The sequence below is a fragment of the Pinus tabuliformis genome, chromosome 2_1 (assembly GCF_031772625.1).
Source record: "Pinus tabuliformis cultivar Carrire ecotype Pingquan chromosome 2_1, CPIR1, whole genome shotgun sequence".
Taxonomy (NCBI): Eukaryota; Viridiplantae; Streptophyta; class Pinopsida; order Pinales; family Pinaceae; genus Pinus; species Pinus tabuliformis.
The window spans coordinates 653,787,450-653,793,798 of NC_142299.1; the positions used below are offsets into that span (position 1 = coordinate 653,787,450).

The window sequence follows — 6,349 nt, forward strand, 5'->3', positions numbered from 1 at the left end:
TTTACAGTATAAAATATATAATAAAATAAGGGAATAAAAATATTAAATTGAAAGTGAATTAGTTAAATAATTTCATAGCAAAAACCAACCATCTAAATAAAAGGAAAACAAGGATCCGAAGATAGCCATTAAAGTCCATTCCCCATGGAAATAACGAAAGGATCTTAAACAATCGACTTTAAAAAAAATGTCCCAAAGAGGGATTTGAAAGTGTTTCAGAATAAATCAACCTCAGATAGAATTATCGGAAAGACTTTAGAACGCCTCTGTAAACAATGAAATAAAATTTTCTGGCAAATATTGTAGACACCCTAGTTGAGTCTCCTTGACATAGAATTTATTCGTCGGAGCCTCATGTTTTTGGCAGATGGTGGGCTCGTGACATCCCCACAATACCTAAAGGTTTTAGATCATGATATCAATTGACCAAAGCACATTTTTTCCTAATGTCTCCTGCACTCTTAGTGAGAAGTACAATTTCTCCTATCCGTTGCATTGAATATTTCAAGTTTTCAAAAAACTCTGTTTGATTCCGCTAATTATCAACGTTGGTCTTGGAAACGAAATTGGTGAGAAGAACGACATCGGATTGGATCAGGCCTAGTTTAACTTCAGGTTACCAAAATAATGGCTATTGAAGGTGAGAGAGCTGCCATGATCCAATTACACTTTTGTTATATTGTCCGTTAAATTTTTGTACTGCATATTAAGCAGTTGTGCGTACAAATTTTCCAGGGTACGATCCATACCTCCACTACCTCCAAAGTTGTGCAGTCTGTTACTGAATGAACTGCAGTGTGACATTCCAATAGTATGTGCACCTGCACCATAAGATGATCAACATATGATATGTGTAACAATACTATTGGATTGCATTTGTATAGATCTAACTAATTCGGTTTAACAGGCAGTATACCAGATGGCACAAACAAGTATTCAACGTTGAACCCTTTAGTGGCGAAAGAGTTCTTCAGCTGTTGAAAGTTCAATGTTGTCACTGGAATGTTGGAGAGTGCCTCGCTGCCCACCGATATCCTTCCGTCCCTACGACCCATCTTAACCTACCAAAACAGTCCTCCCCTCTGTGAAGATTAAGGAAACAAAATTAGATGTTCCAAACAGTGACTGATGTAGTGCAATCAGATTTATAATTGACAGAAGCGCTTTAAAGTTGATTTATATAGCTGTTGTTTAAGAAACATAATACATATTTCTCTCTGTAGTGTAATAAATATGAAGTAATGGTAATGATGTTGAATTATGCTTATTGCAAAAACAGCATCGCGAGCAGCCATAGCGAGAATGACAGCACATGAGACCACTCCGGGACAGCCTCTATTTATGCCTTGACGTGGTCGATAACTACAAATCCACATCGGGTGAGATTAGGAATTGCGTATTTTTCTGCTATGTTGTTTTGTGTAGAATTCAAGAGCAGTGAGGGAAAGCAACCTTGGAGAAGCACCAATTTAGATCACATTAATCATCATAGCACATCTTATATCGAACACATACAATAATGTATTTAGACATTCAAAAGTTTACATAGAATAATGTTTTTTAGACATTCAACTCTCTACATACAATAAAGTTTTTAGACATCCAACAGTTTACACACTCTCACAAAACAATCGTGGAAGTGTAGTCTCACAAGAGAAGCCTCTACTGTGTGATGTGCCTCTATGTACTTATTCACCACTTGTCGAACAATACCGTCAACCCCTGGACAATTTTTCATGTAGAAATTATATATGGGTTTCCCTTATGCCCCACACATTGGCACAAACAGCACCGCTGCAATCACTGCAATTCCAAGCATAACAGCATAAGTTGCACGAATGACTGTATTAAAAACAACACATCGGTTGTTATTAGTGTGCGTCTTGCTCCTACAACAGTTCTTCTTCACGCGAAAACAAACAATTGTACACAAATACTTTGAGACGATGGAGAGGCTGAGAGACTCCGATTAGATTTATGGCATTGTTTTTGTTGACCACTCTAGAACTAACGTCGTAACCCTTCTTTCTACTTCTTTGTTTCTTTGTTCATGATAGGCACATTCATTTTTTCAAGTAAAATAACATTTTCCACGCAACTACTTTTCCAGATGTGCCAGCAAGTTCCGTGAATTTTATGTATGTTATGTGCTTTATGATTTGGGAGGTGGAAATAGTTGGTTCTAACCATCTCATTCTTTTCGCACTAGTCTCTTTTCGCACTAGTCTGAGAAGACAACAGTGAAAATTATTCATAACAATTTTATTCAAATGTTTTGGCTTCTCAACTTTTTTTTAGAAAATTGGTCACTACCTCGTAATTTTTAAAGAAAACTTTTCATTAATTCCTAAATTTGGAGCAGGTTTTCTTGGAGTTGCTTGATATTAAATTTATTCTATTGTTATGTTTTAATAAATTTATTTTTGTAGAAAATAGTTTTGAGGATTAATCACATTATAAAGATTGAGTCAAAGTTTTGAATCAGCTAATGTGGTTATATTAGCTGGTTGGGAAAGTCCAACTAATTCTTACAATGCGATTAATAATCCTTACAACGTCATTAATTAGGAAGACTGCTTTCTGCATTATGGATCACAAAAGTCTTAGATCTAACAAATTTATTTTGTTTTGTTTTATTAATCAGATTTTTTTCCAAAGAAAAAATCACAACTTTATTCCTAGTGAACAAAATTACATATTGTAGATGTTAAATAGCATATGCATGAAAACCACATCCATCTTGAGGATCTATAGAAACTCATCAAAGGGCTCAAACTGATATACTCTTTTCTACCTTTCTTTTTTTCCGCTTTTAGCCAACAACAAGTATTGGGCATGGATGATACAATAGTCATTTGATTCTATTTTATATTTGTTAAAAAATCTTTGTCAGATAACCCCTCCTCATGCATGGATTCATTTGCTGTCATTTACCTCTTTCTAAGGGATAAAGTGCTCACTGGATTCATTTTTTGTCACTTACCTCTTTTTAAGGGAGAAAATGCTCACTTTGTCGCTATGGAACAGCTGGCTTCCGAACTAATGCCGAGTTATGCTCGACCACATCCTTGTGGTTGTTGTTCTGGATGTTCTCATCATGGATGTTTGTGGTGTCTATGTCTACCGATGTGTCTTCATGTCCAACTTTTTAGTTTTTGAGGTTGTCTCTTTCTTCTTTTGGGGTCTTTTTTAGCTTATGGGCATGTACTTTGGAGATGTCTTGTTTGAAGACATCCAGTACAACAAAATGTTGTATTCTCATAATTTAGAGGTTGTGACCACTGAAGATTATTGTGGACCAACAAGATGTAAACCGTGGCTAAGGTCTAATTCAACACATATTCTCGAAAATGTGAAAATGCCTTTTGAGACTGGATGTGCATAAATATTTAGAAATTTCCACAAGGATTTCCAATACCTTCTACTGCTTTGTGGTGCAAAAAATGCAATGGTAGATTATGTATTCTGACCCATACTGGCATTTTGGATACCACCATGGTGGTAGCCTCAAATCCTGAGAGCCAAGGTGTCATGAAGAACCCCTCATTGCCCTAAAACCATGATCCCCATTTAATACATCATCCTTACCTTTTGTTGTATACAATCTGACAATAAAAAAAATTTAGAACATAGATGAATATCACAGTTTGATGTCCAATTAGAGAATATCCATTGATGAAGAGCTTTCCGAAACGATTGAATCTACATATAACTTCTTTGGTGTGGAAATATGCATAATACCTAAGACATCTGCTCCACTATATAGGGCAAGTAGATTTGGGAACGGATCTGGTTTGGTTTGGGTTTCCCCTTAATTTTGATTCTATCGTTGAAGGAGCCTAGATCTTTGAGCTAGCACTGGAGCATCTCTAAGTAATCTCATCTCGTGTTGAGGATGATAGTCATGTCATAAGCAATGCCATAGTCCTGTAGCGTGAGGATCTCTTGCAATGATTTATTTCCCCGTGTGAATCAAATTTTGCATAGTTACCCGTATACCGAGTTATTTTTGAATTTGACAATTGAGATCTAAAATACCTAGAATACGCCTCCCATTCCAGATCCTCTTGCAAATGATTTCCCTTGCAATGTTTTGATAAAAATTTGGATCAGATCTACTTTACGTGCTTCACAATCCGTCTTTTGTAACTACCCCGTCAATTTTGCATCCGAAATCTTTGGATAGGGTTGATGGACTGCCTTTACTACCAGATCTATAGTGGGATTATTCCTTACTGAGTATTTGCCATAGATAACCGCATTTGTCAACCTTCGTTGCATGTATATGACAATTTTTGTTGATTGTGGTCCGTTAAGTGGCCGCCTCACCAGATCTGTCGATCCGCTATTATGTTGCGATGGTGCCTCCAGATACTTCTAATATTGACTCAGATCCGATCGTCCCCATTCTGAGCTATCCATGGGTTCCCGTAGCTTCACCAGATATGCATTGCATAACTAGATCTGATTTCCTGATTCGTTTATGTATTCCTTGGGTAATCCTTCGGTTTCGTGATTAAGAGTGGGAGCCTTAGTGAGGGCGGGGTAATCCTTTCAATCTCGCAAATGAGAATAGAGGTGAAGTTTCCCTTTCGTGATATTGCTGGTATGAAAGACCGCATCCAATGTTGACTCAATAGTTTCGGGGTTTCTATAACCCTCATATATTGCAGCCACTCGCACCACCGAGTGAATGAGATCTTGGTACAGCGAATCTCAAACCTGGGGTCTGAAACTGAATCTAAAACCGTCCTCTGAGAGAAGAAGTTGGAGATGGGTTCGATATTTCCACAGGGAAAAAAAGTAGAGCTGGAATGCAGCTCCACGTTACTGTCTGTTGGATTGAGACGAAGCTCTGAAACACAACCGTGGGTAGAAGACCATCCTCGAACAGTGGAACCCTAGCGTCCATCGCATTTATTCAACTTCGTTAACCTTATTAATCAGACTTGTACTCAGGGTACTTATATTTGTCCGTATGCTTTGTTATTCTTCCTTGAAATAGTTTATTTATTTTTAATTTTATATAAATGAAATTTAAATAATATAATTTTTTTATAAAACAAAATAATCTTTTAATTATTATTTTATTTAATTATTATGCATAATGATTTTATATTCGTCTTCTTTAATGAATAATAATTCTTAAAGTTATAATTTAAAATTATTCAATTTTGATGATATATAATTCGAAAATATCAAATCTTGCAAATGTGATTGGATTTCAACGCTTTGAAGACTTTAAAGCTTCGCATGACTTAGGTTAGTCTCAATTCCTAGGTCAAAATTCTTGCGAGAAGTTACATTAAAAAAAAGCGTTATGTTAAAAGTTAGTATTATCTAGGTTAGGCACAATTGTTATGTCATTTCAATTCTTATGAAAGGATATATAACAAAAAGTGCTATGTTAAAGGTTGGTATTATTTAGGTTAGGTACAATTATTATGCCATTTCAATGTTCAATTTTTTTGGGGTAAGACACAAGAAACTCAAACTCTTCGGTGGTTAGATACCCTCAATTGCTTCCTAAAATAGCTCAGTTATAATATCTTGTACCATATTCTAGTGGCACAAATCAAGACACATTAACAAACTAACAGTGTAATCAAATCAAGACACATTAGGAAACTAACAAGGGTAATCAACAACAAACTAACAAGTGTAATAAGATAGCAACCATGTGCTTAGTACTCACCACGCAATTAATAATTCTAAATAATAACAGTAAATAATTCTAAATAATAACAGTAATAATTTTAAAATTATATATATATATATATATATATATATATAAATTAAACATACTTTTATATAATTTCAAATCAAAAAAAGAAATTCAAATTAAAAAAAAAAAATTCAAAATATTTAGTTAAATATTTTTTTTTCAAAACACTATTAAATTTTATAAAATTATTTAAAATTTTCAAAAATAATTAAAAATTAAATTTTTTTAAAAAATAAAAAATAATAATAACAAATATATAATTTGAAAATTAATATACTATATATCCCATAGATTTGTATTTTAATAAGAAAGTTTAATAAATATTTTGCTAAAACCAAGTCTAATATCCCTAGCCTAAGAACTTATGTTTGGTATTTATAATTCAATAAGGTGAAATATTATGGTGATTAATGCATTGGAATTTATGATTATATCATTATTTACCATATTTAATGAATAAAGAAGTCGTGAGGATTTTTGAATGGTTTATAACTACTACTAAGTGTGTTTATAGTTATATATACACCGATATAAAAGAATAAGCAGAAGCTTATATGGTTTAATCGAAATACGAATACTTATTTTTCCATGAGTCGTAGCATCCAGAATCCCTTAGAGTTACAA

The 6,349-nt window shown here is 34.0% G+C and overlaps 1 pseudogene; it reads right to left on the minus strand.

The window, feature by feature from the left end:
- Positions 1 to 663: 663 nt before the first annotated feature.
- LOC149202282 (peroxidase 3 pseudogene) lies at positions 664 to 1,055 on the minus strand (annotated as a pseudogene).
- Between the last annotated feature and the right edge of the window lie 5,294 nt (positions 1,056 to 6,349).